Below are 18,680 nucleotides of genomic sequence, written 5' to 3' on the forward strand. Positions count from 1 at the left end.
CAGTGTTTTGGAAGACCACAGATGCAAAGAGTTAAACAGTTGTGGTTAAATTTAGAAGGATAGATTTTGAGCAGATGTGGCAAAGTCTATGAGAACAGATTGGGATAAGCTTTTAAGTGTGGAGTCAGCTGAGGAGCAGAGGAACAGATTTAAAAACATTTTACATATAATGCATGACAGGTAGATACATATATGGATTTAAAAAAAAAGCTGCACAGTGGTTTGAAAAAGAGTAGACAAAGAACATGCAAAGTGAAAAAAAAAATCTGTATATGGCAAATAAGACCGAGAACCCCAATTTGAATCATAAGGCACATAAAACATGAGGGCAACCATTAAGAAGCACATTAGGGAAGGAAAAAAGCAGTTAGAGAATAAAGCAGCAGATGAGGTGAAAGAGGACCAAAAGAGATTCTTCAGTATTGTGGTAGTAAATGAACATTCAAGGAGGAGGTGAAATGCATTAGGAATAGTAAACGGGAATAAAAATATAGACAGTGAAATGGCAGATGCTCTAAACTCATATTTCTGGAGGTCTTCACATTGAATGAAGTTGAAAACATCCCCATGTTTAAAGGAGCTTCTTAGAAGGTACTGAGGGGTTTGGAAATTGCAGATGGAGTTGTACTGTTTGGAATAAATAGTCAGAAATCAAACAACTCACCGGGAATAGATCATTTCTACCCTCAAGTTCTTAAGGAGGTTAGCGAGTAAATATATTAAACCCTTGACACATATTTTTAGGAAGTCACTGAGAATTGGTGAAATTGCCATCGACTGGAAAATGGCAAACATTATCCCATTATATGAAAAGGCAGATCCAAGCAAGTATTGAGCAGTAAGTTTAACACGCATAATGTGTAAATTAATGGAAGGAACTATTAAACAAAAGATTAAGCAGCACATGGCAAAAACATGAGGTTGATTGAACAGTCAATGAGGGCTCAGAAGAGAGAGGTCATATTTTACTAACATGCTGGAATTATATGAGGAAGCAACAAAAAGATGTAATCAAAGTCGAACATATGATATCATTAATCTTGACAGTCAGAAATCATTTTTTTAAGGTGCTAAATGAGAGGAATCAAATTCAAAGAAGCGGGAGGTGAGGGTGTTATGTGTAGATGGTTGCAGAATTAGCTTGCACACAGGAACCAGACAGTAATGGTTCAAAGAACCCTGTCAGAATTGACTGATATTATGAGTGCTGTTCCCCAGGGGTCCAATGTACAAAAATGCCATTGCAGGCTCACTCTGTGGGCACAGCAGTGTACAAGCATTGCTTTGGGGGCTATTGCTTTAACTTTTCCCTGAAGCACATTCAGAGTGGAAGTCATGACAGCAGGGTTAGATAGATAGATAGATAGATAGATAGATAGAAGTGAAAGGCACTATATTGTATATACAGAGACAAATGTGAAAGGTACTCTACTGTATAGTAGATGCTTAAAGAGAAATGAAAGGCACTATATAGTAAATGGATAGATAAATGTGAAAGACACTATATAATAATTAAAGAAAAAGAAATGAAAAGTACTATATAATAGATAGATAGATGTGAAAAGTTCTATATAAAGGGACCAGCTGCATTTTGCACAAAGATGTTAGCAGCAGATCCTTCAAGTCCTGCAAGTTGTGAATTGGGACCTCCATGGAATAGACTTCTGTTTCTAGCACATCCCTCTGATGCTCATTCAGAATGAGATCTGAGGAATTTGGATGCCAAGTCAACACCTAGAATTCTTTTGCATGAGCAAAAATGGGATTCATGAGATCAGGCCACCTTTTTCCATTGCACCATGGTTCAGTTTTGACACTCACATGTCCATTGCAGGTGGTGGAAAGGAGTCAGCATGGACACTTTGAGCTGTCTAAGTTGTGATGCTCTGTGTGTTCCGACATCTTTCTGCCACGTGCAGCGTTTTGTGCTCAAGTGGATTTTCTATGGGATCAGACCAGACAGGCTAGCCTTCACTCCCAACATGCATTGGTGAGCCTTGGCCACCCATGTCCCTGTCACTGGTTCACCCTGGACCACTTTTGGTAGGAAGTAATACTGCTGCACTTCATGTTGTCAGTGGTGGTTTGTTCATGCACTCTTAATTAACAACGAGGTGGTCAGCTCACCCCTTGACACCTATGAGTGGTCATTACTTCTGTAAGTGAAATATTTGGAAAAATGCAAAAGAAGACAAAGTAAGGGGGTGAGAACTGCTAATCATGTGGTGGAAAAACATCAGCAAGACAAAGAGCGACATGATGCTGCCAAATTCAAACAACAAATTTGAAGACCAAGCTCAATTATGGTGCACAATGATGACTAATTAACAGCATTGGCTTAAAAGAGACCCCAGAAGGCAACTGTGACTTTTTCATGGATTGTCTCTTCACCTAGCTGGACATCTCTTGCACCTAATCTTTGTTATCACAGTACAACCAATCATGAGTTCAACTTTAATAAACGGAATCCAACATCAGTGGACACCAATGAGGGAGGCCAGCAATTTGAAAAGCAAAGTTTGGCTTTAAAAACCTGACAAAGAGCAGCCTCTGCTTTTCATTTGGGTGCAGCCTTGATAGAAATGTGGAGCAAAGGGACCAGACTGACTTCAAATTGCAGCTTTATGAATTCAAAATTGTGGGATATGCTGACGTGATGGATTTATGGGCAGTTCTTGTTTGTATTGTAAAGCCAGAAAGACCTAGTTGGTGTGTCATAAGGTGAACTTTTAAGGATGGAGTACAAAATTCCTTGGAGGGGTTTTGAGCTTTTACTAAAAGGCAAGTTTGGTCACAGTTTGGGAATTTGTTGGGGGTTTGGGGAATTAACTTTGGGTGGCTACATGCTGTAATGCTTCGACCATTCCCGGCTGATATCGATATATGTTGGTGGTGTATGTGGATCAGATGGCAGGTCAACCTCAAAACTCCCTCTGACTCCTTTCTACGATACTGATGTGATAACTAATATAACTTACACAATCTCAGAACAATAATGGTGGGAAACAGACAAGGTGAAAATAACTATTAAATTAATTTTATGTAAAAAAACATACAAACATAAATGGGAACAACCAAATTCGTGAATGCACATCCCTCCCCCACATCTCCACAAATACAGTATGTAAATAACTTAAAAGAAAAACAGAAACCTTTCACCCCAGACAAACCCCAAAATCCAGACAGTTTCAAGACACTTCTAATAACATTTGACTATTTTCCCACAGTCTCCAAACACGCTACCTTCGCTGAGTTTGTGCCAAACACTATTCTATCCCTGACCATCTCGTCTTCGTTTGCATAAGCACAGTCCTTTACCAGCAATTTTAACTCCATTACAAAGTGATCAAAAGTCTCGTTTATACCCTGCGTCTTCTCATTAAACTTGTATCTCGCGAATATCTCGTGCGATCTTGCGATGTCCATGGCTTTATTTAATGTTAGCTCAGACCTGGCACTTAAAAGTTTCTCTCGCACTTTCACTGAGTTTGTGCCAAACACTTTTCTATCCCTGACCATCTCATCTTCCTTTGCACTGTCTTCCTTTAGCTGGACATTGACTTTTTCCACCGTGTGCTTTGTTTCCGCAGTAGCTGCACTTATGAATATGCTTGTATGCGTCACTCGCTTCATATTCTTTTGCTGCCTTCTCAATTGTGTAATGCATATTTTGTTCAGCGCTCTTTGGAGCTTTTGCTTTTTGTCTGCATACTGTGTTAGAGCTGCTGATTAACTGTACATACTGCATCTCTGTTGTTAGTCATTAGCACTAAAACATAAGTAACATGATTGTTATAATTTGTTACTAACCCTCACCTATTCTATTTCTGTTCTCGGTACTCAAATGTAGCAATTGGTGCCATGGCCCACCTGCCAAATTGTTTGCCTGCCTGTGGTAAAGTCATCCCTGATGGAGGATCACAGGAATCATGGGAAAAAGGGGTCCTTTCATTGGATTGGCTGGCCGAGCAACGTTTCAGCTGTGGAATGGCCAAATGGGGAGGCAGCTTGATGGTCTCCAGGACTCTAAAAATATCCAAATCTTATTATGTGATATCATCTACTGTTAAATTCTGCTCCGTACTTCTAAAATTTTTATTATTATGCCGTATTAAGGATTTGTTCTGTTCTGTGTATTGTATTGTATTGACCCCCTTCTTTTGACACCCACTGTACGCCCAACCTACCTGGAAAGGGGTCTCTCTTTGAACTGCCTTTCCCAAGGTTTCTTCCATTTTTCCCAACAAGGTTTTTTTTGGGAGTTTTCCTTGTCTTCTCAGAGAGTCAAGGCTGGGGGGCTGTCAAGAGGCAGGGCCTGTTAAAGCCCATTGCGGCACTTCCTGTGTGATTTTGGGCTATACAAAAATAAACTGTATTGTATTGTATTGTGTTCACAGTCAGTTCACGTGAGCTGGTCGGAGTACATGCATCGAAGGTTTGCTATCTCGTGTGATCTTGTGATGTCCACGGCTTTATTTAATGTTAGCTCAGACCCAGCACTTAAAAGTTTCTCTCGCACTTTTGCTGAGTTTGTGCCAAACACTATTCTATCCCTGACCATCTCATCTTCGTTTGCATAAGCACAGTCCTTCACTCCGTTACAAAGTGATCAAAAGTCTCGTTTATACCTTGCGTCTATTGGATTGCTAGTGACGGACGGCCTCATATGGGCAGGCACTCAATTACGTGGGAGGCGTGGGTAAGGGGGACGCAATATAGGCAGGCAGCCAACTACGTGGTAGGCGTGGTGATGGGTGACGCAACTCCGCCTCACACGGCGACCGAGCTGCAGGCTATGGCCGTATATATGTACGTAAGTAGGATTCAGTTATGACCGTTATGCGTAGAATTTCGAAATGAAACCTGCTTAACTTTTGTGAGTAAGCTGTAAGGAATGAGCCATCCAAATTTCAGCCTTCTGCCTACACGGGAAGTTGGAGAATTAGTGATGAGTCAGTGAGTCAGTCAGTCAGTGAGGGCTTTGCCTTTTATTAGTATAGATTTGATTATTAAGGTGAACAAATTGTTCAAACTCAAACTAGACCAAATAGGTGATAAGTGCTGTGGCATTAACTGCTATTGTCAGACGGTGGGCATCTGCTTGTTTTGGGCAATGCCAAGTATTACAGTATGTGCTGTATTTAAATTATGAATGCATGCTTTTTCCATAACACAAAATATAAAAATGTAAAACTGGCTTTTTTTTCTCTTTCTCCCGGACAGCAGTTGACAGATATTTGGCATCGCCGTTCCTTTAATTCCACAGTTTCTGTTTGCCTGTTGCTCTCTTAACTGTTGTTTCAGTGCCACAGCTTGTCAGCTTTTCCATTTCAGACAGTTGCTAAAGCGTAGAAGAACAAACTCCACTGCAGGTTATAATGGGGTCAGCGTTCTGTTTTGTGCCTTGTGAATGATGCAAGTCCAAACTGTCAGACTGTCGAACACGATTCACTCCCGTGACCAAAAATGTAACTTGAATATAAATCATCCCTCAATGTATAGTAACTGCTCTGCCACCAGCACGTCCTGATATTGTGACCCCCATAGGGCAAAAGTGTTAGGACTAGTATTGAAGTTTTTGATGAAGCTCTGAAAGGCCCATTGCGCTTGATGTAAAGTGTGGCCCACTGTGACTCAGGTACAAAGTGAACTTAATTGCAGCCTGCAAGTTAATCCTGATGTGTGGGGCTTTTGGAGGGGCTTGAACAAATCAGGTCTCTACATATTCCACAGACAATGCTGTGACCCTTTATTACATGCTTTGTGTTTTCTTTATTTGTGATATTCATCCTTTCTTAATTGTTTTTAAATCTTTATAGCACACAATTCAGTAGTACAGTGGTTGATTACAAGAGGATTATACATTGTAATTGAAATTATATTTAAATGTGTGCTGTGTGCATGAGATGGAGAAATTACCAAGGTGGACACATTGCCCTATCTTAAATATTGAAAGTCACTGTGCCCGCATGTCTCCTGCTTTGCGATTTGATGACCTCAATTGGACTGAACTTCCATTTTTGACTTTTCAAGTCCTGTGTTAATTTCACTGGTTCAGCCTCTGCCTTTGCATTTGTGAACATCCTTAAGAAAAAACTTTCTGCAGTTTCTCCCGTTCATCATTTGATCTTGTATGGCCAGCATAAGCCCGTCTACTTCTCAAAACATCTCACTGCCGGCTCTTTGACTTCATTTTGTCCACACCAGGCTGGGCAGTTCATGAGGGGGTCTGCCGGGTGATGTTTTCCAGGTCCATGTTGGTCTTGGTATTTCTGTGGTGTGGAGGTTCATTGGGGTGCACTTTGTGTCTTTGTGTATTCATGATGTCTGTTTTATGGAGTAGACTTTTCTTAAATTGAGTCTGTATTGTGTGATTTATTGATGTTTGATATTTGAGACCTGTTCCTTCCTCCATCGTATGGCTGCTTTGGGGTGCTGTTGTCTGTGTTTTCCTTAGGTGCTGTTCTTGGTCTGTTTGTAACCAATGCAGGACCCTGAAGGAATATGTGAGGGCTGGTGTGGTGTGTGTGTGTTGATGGCTGTATTTGTGCAGCAGGTTTGTTGGGGTGTTTGTGCTATTAGATTTTGTGTAAGAGTGCACTTAACTAGCTCTGTTAAACATCAGAGAGGGTGAGCTTCATTTAAAAAGATTATTGGGAATGCCAGACAACATGACCCACGTCAACACCTGTAAAGGCTGCCCTGTCAAACCTGGGAATGGGAGGACGCCAGACACCAGAGGTTTTGAGGTTTTATATAAAGATGTGCATGTTGTTTGTTTGTCCTCTTGGAATCCAAGGTTTCTGCATAGCTCACCATTTGCTGTGGCCTGGATGTTGGCTGCCATTTTTCAGGCAATATCTACCATCTTCAAATATTCCCTTGTTTTAAACATGTATTGTTTTACATCTGTCCAGTCTGAACTCCATTTTTGTAGCTTGTGAATATGTTGTATAATGTTCTAACCTGTTTAATCCAGAATACTGTATGTTGTGAATATTTATATAACTCTTGTCTGTTCCTGCAGATATCTTGGTTGGTTTCTGGCTTTCTCCATATTGTGTGTGTGTTTTAATTTGTTTGTTGGTGGGTCGAGAGTGAAACAGATCCACAGAGGGTTAAGGAAATCACCCTGGATGACATCTCATCTTATCCGTATTGAGTCTGTCTGTGTTGTGTTCTTGGTACATCCATAGGGTGGTGGTCTCCAGTGTTCCACTAGTGTTTGATTGCGGGGGCCTATTGTACAAGTTTAAATGTTTGTCTAGTGTTTCCAAAATTCTGCAGCTTCAAATTATATCACAGAACGACCCAGGCAATAATTGTGATGCATGTGAACAGTCTGTATCTTCATTTTAAAAGATTTACATCTGTTTAAAGTGAAACAAGAAAGAGTCTTGTACATAGTCCAGTCCAGATAATGGCTGTGGCATTATTCCATTTGTTGAAGTTTCTACCCTTCAATTGCAGGACATGCAGTAGGTCTGGGCATCTGTTCATATGGTCACAACTATCTGCCACTGGTGGAGTTGTAAGCTGCTCATCTCACACTCCTTGCTCCTAGCAGAGAGGAGACGTTTTTCACTGGCTAATGGACATTCTTTTAAAACAGAAATAGCTGAAAACGGTCGCATTAACTTTAAAAGATTGGCTTTTACAGTAATACTGTATTTGTATCAGCTACACATGGGATATTTTCAGCTATGCTTTTGTTCTGTAAGTTTATCGACATCTGTGTGTGTAGATTTCATTTCTTATTCATGTAGTGAGTATTGCGTATCATGTACACAAACAGCTGATAGGTCTTTCATTTTTGGGGTCTGTGGTGTCTTTTACCTTGGGATTCGTGTGTGTGATGCCTTCTGTTAACCTCCAGGCGTTTAATTATTTGTAAATAACATGAAGCTGAAGTTTCATGCAGGGATGTTTGCTGATCTCCTTTTCAGTGTTAGGCCAGAATAAACCTGAGGATAGTATTCTGCTGTCATCTAGTGGAAAAAAATAGCATGATGGTACTAATGCCTGTCAGTACATCCAGGTCTGCATTGCTAAATCATCTGTACCATTGCTTGTGCACCCTTTGCTGTGTAATGATGGACACTTTCCCTGTCTCCACTGATCTGCTTGAGTTTAACCTCAAAGGAAAACTGAGCATATGGCGCTGTATGGCCGAACTGTAGTGATATTCCTGTTTCAAGTGGAGTGGTTTATACACTGACATTTTAACCTCTCGTGCAAGCAGTAGACAAAATATTACAAAAATATCTTTAGAAATCTACTCAATCAAGACTGATATACACTACTGACTTTTAAAACATCACACAAAGCACAAACACTAAATCTGCGTTGATACAGCAGTATGCACTTGACAGTTTCCTACTGTATTTAAACTGATGTTTTCATGTTTTTGTTGCACAATGTTTCTTCTTGTTCAGCTCATCCCTAGTGGGGAGGAAATGTGTGCTGGCTTACTTTTTTGTCTGTAAGATCCCACAGAAATGAGGAAACAGCAGCTCTGATCTTCTAAACATCAAAGAACTGAAACTTTGAGGATCAGATACTAAAGCTTCACCTGAAAGTCCTGAAGCTACATTGTGATGTAGCAGTGCATCCTGAACCGGCATCTACTTCTAGCCATTGCCTGCCAGCTTTGTCCATACCCTGGCAGCTATTGTAGCTGGCAAGCATCTGTTCTACCCCTGTGTCCACTCAGGATGGAGTGTATGAGCACCAACCAAAAAGGGGACTTCCACCCTGAGTGCCCAGAGAACAGCTGATGTTGTGGTTGAGCAACCATTTTCAAGGTTTCAGGTCAGTGCCATCTGTCTGCCACAGTGCTGTTATTTTGGGGTACTCCATCGTACAAAACCTGCACTGTGCACCTTCTGGCCTAAGGACTTGTCCTGCTTTTCTGGTGTGTGCGTTCAGGAGATGAAAGCCTCTTTGTCCTCATGTAACAAAGATGTAAGTGATGTCTTTTTCCACCTAGGAACAAATAAGTGGCAAGTCAAAGGTGCTAAAAGAAGGGCTGCACTTCACTTGTGAGGAGATCAAGATTGTCATCTCTGGAGTACTTTCGATACTTGGGCATTCAATTGAGGCCTTCAGTCACCTGTTTTCCCTCACTGCTTGGTTGAAGACTCTCCTTGCTGAGTTTGGCCTTTGCTTCATTGACAATTTCAATTTGTTCTGGGAGCAACAGTGTTTGATCAGAAGAGATGGGCTCCATCTAAACAGGCAAAATGCCCAGATCCTCTCAAACAATATAGCTAAGGTAACTGGTCAGGTTTGACTGTTTGAAATCCATATTAATAATAATGTATGTTAGTTTAAATTTGGCCAAGATGGCTGCTTAATTGTCTGAACAAATGTTTTATATTAAGCCACATGTAAGCAGTAATAAACACATTTAAAATGGTGTACGGTGAGGAATTCATGTCCACAGTCTAATCGATATTCCTATCATTGCCTGTTGAAGTCGTGTCAGCCCATGACTTAAGCCGACTACATGTTACATCAGTGCTCTAACTTTTTGGAAATATTAAGTGGATAGGATGGGCGAGCTTTGGTCTGCTGAATTGCCGGTTGTCATCCAGACTGTCTTAGTACTCTAACTAGTCATTCATTCTGTGTTAAGAGTGATAATGAAGGTGGTGCTAATCTTAACCATCTACATACTGTATCTCTTGTGTAACCCTGTGTTAGGATTTGATTGTCCTGCAGTGGCTACACCTATGGATGCACACTCTCAGCACCATAGTTATCCACCACAGTCTGTGTAAAAGGTCTGCACAAAGCATGATAAACCTGAATGACTTGGATCAACTTGAAATGGCAACTAATACTCCCATAAAGCTGTGCTCTTCTGAGATGTTAAGTGTGGCTTTACTAAATATGTGAGCGTTAAATACTTAGATGTGTTACTTTAAAGGAGGTGCTATAACGAGTGTTTTCTCAAGCCATTGCAACTAAAAATGGCAACTTTTCTTGTTTTGTGTCAGAGGATCTCTCTTTAGTATTTGAAGGCCGTGACAGTCTTTCGTATTGACTGTTTATATTTTGGAGGCTTGTAATGCATCTTTTATTGAGCTCTTCTAAAAAAATACAATGGTTTTGGCAGTTTATAGGGTATTTAGTCCAATGGTTTATTCTTTGCAAGTTTCAGTCCAGTTTTAGAACAAGTCATAGCACAGACCACTGGTGAAAGTTGTCAATATCCTGTGTGTTACAGAGGACGGAGGCCTTAATATCTGTATTTTTTCTACTAGACCAGAGTGTAGCAAATTACACCATAGACCGCAGTGTTTTAAATCATCTTCATCAATGGGTGGGCATCTCTGACACTGTCTAAGATTGCTTTCCATCTTATTTAACTGGTAGATTGTGTTAGTTGTGGTGATTGTAGTTCAGAGATCCATGACATTGCATGCAGCATTCCACAAGTGTCTATTCCGAGCCTGAAGTTCTGTCTAATTTAGATGCTCCTTTTAGGGGAGATTACCACAAAACTCAAGGTGATCTACCAGCACTATGCAGAGGACACACAACTTTACTTACTGTATCTGTAGCACCTGAAGACTCAGATGCTTGCTCACTTAATGTCTGTCTGGTGTTTATTATGTCAAGCTAAATAAGGAAAAATCTGATTTTATTTGTAGGAACTGAAATAATGTTGGTGTTAGAAACAACCTCGATGCCATAAAATTAGAGAGATTAATAGGACTGTATTTTTCTAGTTAAGGAAAACTACAAAAGTTAAACCTCTTACAACCATGCAAGATGCTGAGGAATTCACATTTTTGTTTTTAGTCAGCTAGACCACTCACATGCTCTCCTAACTGGTCTACCGAACACACAAATTGACTCCAAAGAGTTCAGAATGCATCAACAGTCTTTTCTAGAAAAACAATCTGAGCACATCTCAGCAGTGTTAGTGTCATTACATTGGTTACCTGTGTCTGTTAGAATTGACATTAAAATACATGTAATGACATATAAAGCCTTAAATTCTCTTTGATCTGTCCTATACTCCGCAGTGTCTTCAGCCTGCATTTTCAGTTGTACCCTTAGATCTAATACATGTCTACTGATTATTCCAAGAGACAAGTGTGTTACGTTTTCAGGTGGTAGCCTTTTGCAGTTTTAAACCAAGAATAGTCAGGATTATATTGCCAATACAGACACCAAGCTAATGCTAAAATCCCACTGATTTTTGGTGTTTTGTACCTGCATTTGAGTTCTACCTTTAAGTAGATATGAATAGGGTGTGTGAATCTGCAAACTTCATTAATCTTTATGGTTCTATTTTCTTTTCCAGGTCTTCCGTGGTGGCATTTTGTGCCAACAGCATCTGACTAAAGTCCTGTGCATCAACCTATGATGTTTGAATGAAAGCGGGTGCCCCATCCTGCCATGAGACCCACTGCATTGAAGCCTAGAAACCAACAACTTAAGAATGTTTCTTTTGGGTAGAATGACCAATGAGGGCTGGGTGGTCTTCTGGCACACCTTGAACTCCTGTTGTTTTTTTCCCCCACTGTTTTCTCCCACTTAACTGGACTTTATTGTTTCTGTTCATCTGAACTTTTCATCAGGCCGTTACTTTTGTCTTAAAAAGCAATACTACATTTAAGAACTATCTCTTTTATGTGAAACGATCTAGAAATGTTTGTGTTTTTGTAAAGCTTTTGACTCTTTCCTCTTTTTTTCTGGGGATAAATATAATGCTCAGAAGACTAAAAGCTGCCATTGTGGGTTGTGTGTAATGTCCATCTCTTTGTCTACAAGTACCCAGTGCAAAGTGATGAACCTCTTAGACCACCAAATATTAAACTCTATCCACGCCCAGGCCTGTCCAGTTGTGCCCTCCTTATTGTTTCAGTGAGATCTTTTCAAGTGCATTGTTGTTCTACTGGTTGTGTTTTGTCACTCCATGTCCTCAGTCAGTTGTAGTGTATTATGTACTCAGAGTGTCTTTGTAGGTTTGTAGTTAAAAGTGTCTGAATTGTCCACTGTTCTGTGATGTGTACTGCATGTCGTTGGTCGTTTCCTGTTTGGGTCTCTAAGTTAGTAATACCTTGCTCTTCTATTTCTTTGATCCTAATTCGTGGTATGAGATTATGTGCCAGTGGAATTCATCTGTGATTTGTGTGTTCTGGTATTTAAGTTGTGTGTGTAATGCATTGTCTGTTTCTAATTCTGTAATTGTATATGCATCCATGATGATAATCTTTTGTCCATTTCATGCGTTGCTGCATCTTGCCTGTTTTGGTGGTTGGGACTTGGAGTGACCCTTGGAACAGAAGAGCATTATGGGTCTAGTGGTCAGGCCCACCACTCTATGGAATTATCCATTGCTATTGCTGTACTTGGACCAGTGCTTCTCTCAGCGCCACCATTCAAGGGAGCCTGCAGGTATCTTTTAAAACATGAGCCCCTACTAAATTCACAAATGCTGTCATTTTTGGTTCAGCGACAAAAGCGCGACGGACATATGAGCGCCGACAAACCCGCGACGGACAAATGAGCGTCGACAAACTCGCTAACTGGTTTTCGACAAATGCGCGCCGACAAAATCGCCACGACAAAATCGCGAGAGAGGCCAAGAGAGTGGGACGCATACGTGCGCATTATGTGCACATTATATGCTAGGTTATAACTGTATTCAAAAATGCTAATTGCACTGAGTTTCATTCCTCCGGAAGATATTGGGTCCGTTTTCGATGAACAGAGCGAGAGTAGACCCGACAATCTCCAGAATGTTTATGATTACTGGGAGGACAATTACGTTGGTTGATTGAGACGCAATTGACGAGCCAACCCGTTGTTTCCTATCACCATGTGGAACATGCGAAAATGTGTTGCTGATGGCATGCCGCGAACAAATAACTCAGTCGAGCGTTGGCATAACGCGTTCCAATTGTCTGTCCCGTGCCACCATCCTACCATTTACACATTGGTTGATCATTTCCGTCGTGAACAAGACTTAATAAAACAAACCATCAGTCGTATACAAAGCGGAATTACCAGCAGTCAGGCAGCCAGCAAGTCTAAATACGCTCAACTATCAAGACGTCTTGCTGCAATTCCTCCTACATATGCAGGGCGTAATCTTAAGGACTATCTGCGTGCCATGTCTCATAACACTGACTTCTTAAATAAACATTATTATATATGCTTTAAACTAGTAATTCATATTTAATGAAACTTTCGCGATTTTGTCTGCGCGATTTTGACGCCGCGTTTTAATGGCCGCTATTTTGTCGGCACTCATATGTCTATTGCACAAATGTCGGGTCACTGTCATTTTTATCCTGGCTAACTAGCAAGCTAACTAATTCCACTACTTGTGTATTAAAAATGGTGGTAACATGTCTGCCAGAGTGTCTTACCTGCAGTCTGGCCCCTTTTGATTCACCATACCAGCATGTGGGGCTCCACCAGCATCACTGAGGTTCAGAAGGTGTTGTAAACTTTTAAGCATTGTTTTTTGTTGTAGTGGTGGCATAAGGTTCCAGCTTCTAAAAAATGTATTCTTTTTTTTTTCTTGTGTAGATCACTTTGTAAATCCAAAGGAGGTTCCGCTCCCAGAGTTGTCTTGCTACCTCTTGTGGTAAGTTTATTGATTAAATTGTGTGATCACCTAGTATGATATGTCTGGCTTGATGTTCATCTGTACAGTAAAGTGCCTTCATATCTGAATTTTAAGCCCAATGGAGCCTTCTCCACGAACACAACTTTCATTTAAAACCGGACAGTTCAAATGTCCAAGAGCTACTGGAGTAATGGTAGGATGTGTTTCCTATCAAAATGTCTTTGGAGAAACAATCCTGGGAAATGCTTACATCTTGGGCAGGTATCAGCAGAAGGGAGAACTAAGTGTCTGACTGGATGGAGAGCATTTCTAGAGGCTGCTTGAGTGGTAGGTGGAAAAATAACTAAGGTTAAATGGTTTCACATCATAAATGTTGGATAATGGTGTGTTAAATGGGATTTCATACTAGTAACACAAACTGTCTTACAATAAAGGAAGGGCTAGAATAATTGACACCCTGGTATATGCAGGGCAGAACAATAAGAAGAATCCAGAATCCCAATGTTCCTTTGGACTCAACTCATTTTGGCAAACTTGGGTTTACCTGGCCATGCATCTTTAACGTCTAAAACAGAAAAATGGACTAAACTTCTAACAATCTGCCAGGGTGAAAGAGATAGGGAAATCCGGGAATATTGATGTGAGGAATAAGGAAAAGCCAAAGAGGGCTGACAGGAAACCTTATCTGCATGTGTAGCCCAATAATAGGAGAAGGAGATATGCTAGTGCAAATTAAGCCATGCTACTCTTCATGGTGCTCTCGATGAAATTCTCTGAAACCACACTGGAATCTCAACAATGTCCAGATCCAGGTGCCACCTCTAGCTGGAGCCGTCCTTAAAGTAGTCATTGCTGGTGCAGTCATGAGGAGACAGTCCTCTCTTTCTGTTCAAGGTACCTGTTATGGCCATAAATGCTGGCAGAAGAGCTTTAGGCCCCTTTCGATGAGGTAAAAATCTAAAATCATGAACAGCTTTCAAAGTGTAAGAACAATCCATGTTTGCTAAGTGATCCTTTCCTAAAATTTTAAGTGTTTTAAGAGTAAAATGCCCCATGGCCTGCGCCAACATCACAGCTGGAAGAGGAAACGAGAACAAGTTGAATTCCCAGACACCATCGCCCCATCTATCAAGTGTGATGAGGAGCCACTCAGCCAAAAGCATAAAAGCTGTGCTAGGCAATGGTAAATCCTATCAGTTTAAATGTGGAGAGGTGGTCCAAACTACAGTTAGTGAGCCACACCCTTCCGAACTGTTCTACTCAGTTAGCAAAATGGTTGCCAGATTTAAGAGATGGAGGATTGTTCAACATGCAACACAATGAGCTGTGTGACGGCAAGGTGAACGCAGAAGGTGACTCGAATGGCGCACACTGCCAGTCTGCCACATACTGTATGGCCACAAAACTCCAAGTGCAGGGTCAGCAGACACTGCTGCTTTTATGCAGTTATGATAGGCAAACGTGACTGCATGTAGACATTTCCAAAAAAGTACCTAAAAGTGGTATTTATGCTGGGGTTCTGAGCGAGACTTCATTGAGAAAAGTTCTGTGTCTCATGACTCTTATCAGTTCTTTAGGCTCATGATGGGTGAGGTAGTATCGTAAAGAATGCCTCAAAAATTTTGCACCATTTTAAAGGTGGACTGTGTCAATGCCTGCAGTAAGAGTTTAGTCTTTGCTCTGAGGTCCTTTGCATTTGCACTTTATGTTCTTTAAAGATATGTGGGATGGATTCCGCTCCTAAGGCTGATGAGCTTGATGAGGATTTATTCCTCTCATGCACACAGAGCTTGGCAGCTATGAGTAAAGTCAAGCACAACTGCTTCAGGGTTGAGTCATGTTCTCGGTTATTGGGCACATCAAGACCAGCTTCATGAGTGCGCATGGCTGACTGCCTCCATCTCTCAAGATTATGTAAATGAAGGTGATGACTAAATATAAGCAGTTCCTGGTATTTCAGTGATTAGTACCTATCAAAAGTGATCCAAAGATGGAAAGCCGCTGAAGTGGTGGGAGGATCATGGGCATCCAAGGCCCATTGATGTGCATGGGGAGCAAAGGCTAGCCTGTCTGATCTGATCCCACAGAAGAGCTACTGTTGCCCAAATTTCTGAGATATGATGTCAGAGCACACAATGTGTCATAGCAATCAAAGTCCCAAAGCTGACCCCTGTCCATTACCAAAAGTGCCGATAATGGGCACATGAGTGTCAGAAATGGCCCATCGAGCAGTGGTGGAAGGTGACCTGGTCTAATGAATTATATTTTCTTTTGGATCATGTGTACAGCTCCTGCCTGAGCAATTGTATTGCTTAGCGATTCTCTTCCGGAGTCTTCACTTCCTCTGCCAGTCTGTTGTAGCTTTCAAACATCTGCCCAGGTAACTGCATAACTTGTGAATCCCTCTCGTGCTGTTCCTGTGCTACCTGCTCCACCTGGTGCTTGTGTTGCTCCATACTGGCAAACTCAGTAATGATTAAATTCTTCCTGTTCTCCCTGTTGACTCGAGACTACCAGCATTTAACCTGAAATGCTGATCTGCTTATAGCTGCGTGTGATGTAGAGTATCTCATGAAGATTTGTATTGTTCTGAAAGCCGGAGTGCGCTTGACAGGCTTGTTTGGCTTTATTTAGTTGTACTTTTTATGGATTCTATGTGCTTTCCCAGTGTCATTTGCATATATTTTGATACTCAAAGAGCGCCTGCTTGATAGGTTACCTGAATGTGTCAATTTGCATATATCCCACTTGTACTTATCAATACACTCCAGAAATTCAGAATCATCTGAGAATTTCTGCAAGTGACCTGAACTGCTGTTATATTTAAAGTCTGAAGTGTAAAGAGTAAAAAGAAAAGGAGACAGGCTTGTTTCTTGCTTGAGACGAGTGACCACCACCAAACATGTAGCAGTTCAGGGCATGTGAGCACCAATCAGAAGTCAGAATGTCAGAACATTTCACTGACCTTTCAAATGGCTCTTCTGAATAAAAAGCTTTTGTGAGCCCTCAGATAATCTTTTACTCACAAGCCTGAAACACAAGACTTTCTTCACTCAAAAACATAAGCCTGTCCTTCTGAAGTTGAAAGTGTCATGTCTTTTGCTTGCAGTTGTTTATCTGCAATAGTTTTTAGACACAATACTTCAGTGAAGTTTCTCAGTTTATAGAGGGCCATTAAAGACCACACAACAAACAAGCAGTTTCACTTAAACTACAAACCATTTCCTGTTTTCATTGCAGCTCTGTGTAAGAGTGGACTTCTCTGCTTTGTTACTATGTGCAACACTTGATGGTTTCTTTGATGTACATAAAGAGATGGCTGTTCATTTGACTGTATGATTTGCTCCAAAGTAACACTTGAGTTTAGGACAGTGACAGATAGAAGGTTGGCGTGCATTTATTGATAAAATGTCTTATCGACCGATGGCTGCAGTTAATGGGCCAAATCTCCATGCCTTACAAAGCCAAAGGTCTCCTGTTTGGAAAGTTGACAGACTAACTGAATAACAACCTGTGCACCACTGTATACAGAAGGATTTGACACAATTCTAAAGTTTGTTTTCTTCTCAAACTGTCACAGTGTAAGAGCGCCATCAACCACATGAAAGCAAAACTCCTGCTACTGTTCACTGGGCAAACAGCAGACCTTTGAAACAAAGACGATCTCCATGAGAGGGAAATCCTGGTGTACACTTGGAGCAGCTGTGTGGCAGCCATTCAGGCATTGCAGGAGAACTCGTGAAACACAACATCTAAACAGGAGCATTGTGACCGTCACAAAGGACTTTACGTGTCCTCTGTAAGAAACTGCCTGTCCTGGGGATGATTTATAGGGGTGAAGTTTTAAATGTGTGTGTAATTCGACAGCATGTCAATGTTAATATGGAATTTGGTTAACTGTCAGTGTGCTTAGTAGGCCACGGTAGTGACTTTATAAATGAAGTTCTTTCATATTAGAGAAATAAATTAAATGTGCCTTGATTGGAAGAGTTTCAGCATCATAATATTGGTGCGGGTTCATCTAATGACGATGCATATATGGAGACCAAATATCGGCTGATAGATCAGCACCTGATTTTATTGGTTGTGCCCCATAAAAACAAACTGTTGGAAAAAGTTAACAATGTTTTCAAATTATGTAAAAATTTGGATTTGTTGTGTAAGTTTTAACTTGTCTTGTCTCCATTTGTTCTTTATTTCTGTATGTTTTTATAATCAACTGAAAAGTCACTTTTAATGTTTTTTGTGTAAACACAACAGAATAAGAATATTCATCTTTCAATTTCATTCTGTGGAGCTTAAAGCAGCTGAATTTTTGGACGCAGAAGGCTAACCATGTTTGCCATCACAAAGTATTAACTTTTTAAATTCTCGCATTTCAGTACATGTTTCTTACCCATCATTAGCAAGCTACATACTACTATTACATGTACCAAAATAAAATAAAAAATCATCCAACAGCACTTCATTGTCTATAGTGGACACATTAAACCCAAAGGAAGGCAGAGTGGACTTGAAGAAACTGGGTCGGTACACCGCAAATATGTCAGGTCCTGATGACGACATGAGGAAGTGTGTCGTATCATAATAAACAGTATCATGTTAAACATTCAATTGTACACCACTGTAATTATTTATTACACCTCTGCTTGTAATTGGTCTTTTATTAGTTTTAAGATATTAAAAATACCAAATATTCTGAGGATTTTCCAGTACAACAGAAATGTACCTAAAAACCCCAATGCCTGGTCAGGTACTCGTCTTGATGATTTTCTGTTAGATGTTTCAGGTTTCATTCAGTGCATTAAAAATTTGTGTTTTTATCAATGCTTAGTGAAGCCATAATGTACTCCAGCATCGGTGTGTTATGGACTGTCGCAGTGTCTCTCCCACTCTCCTTATAGCAGATCCATTTCCTTTTAATATTGTAATGCGTAAGTTGTTGTCTTGTATTCCAAAACGGAGGCTGAGTCTCAGCACTTCAGCAAAACCAGCTTTATTCCACTTGAAACAGGAACAGCATGGTTATTTATAATAGCAGGATCTTCCACTCTCCTATACAGAGACCTAGCAAATGGGCAGGGTT

At 40.7% G+C, this 18,680-nt stretch overlaps 1 long non-coding RNA gene across 1 annotated transcript in view; it reads left to right on the plus strand.

Annotated features, from left to right (window-relative positions):
* Window positions 1-18,196, plus strand: part of LOC120516040 — a 38,154-nt gene extending 19,958 nt beyond the window's left edge. Inside the window, exons 3-6 of the long non-coding RNA XR_005630760.1 lie at window positions 8,990-9,274; window positions 11,318-12,414; window positions 13,555-13,612; window positions 17,175-18,196. This is a non-coding gene — a long non-coding RNA (uncharacterized LOC120516040). The remainder of the gene's footprint in view (window positions 1-8,989; window positions 9,275-11,317; window positions 12,415-13,554; window positions 13,613-17,174) is intronic.
* Window positions 18,197-18,680: the final 484 nt, after the last annotated feature.

Source organism: Polypterus senegalus, chromosome 15 (assembly GCF_016835505.1).
Source record: "Polypterus senegalus isolate Bchr_013 chromosome 15, ASM1683550v1, whole genome shotgun sequence".
NCBI classification, from domain to species: Eukaryota; Metazoa; Chordata; class Cladistia; order Polypteriformes; family Polypteridae; genus Polypterus; species Polypterus senegalus.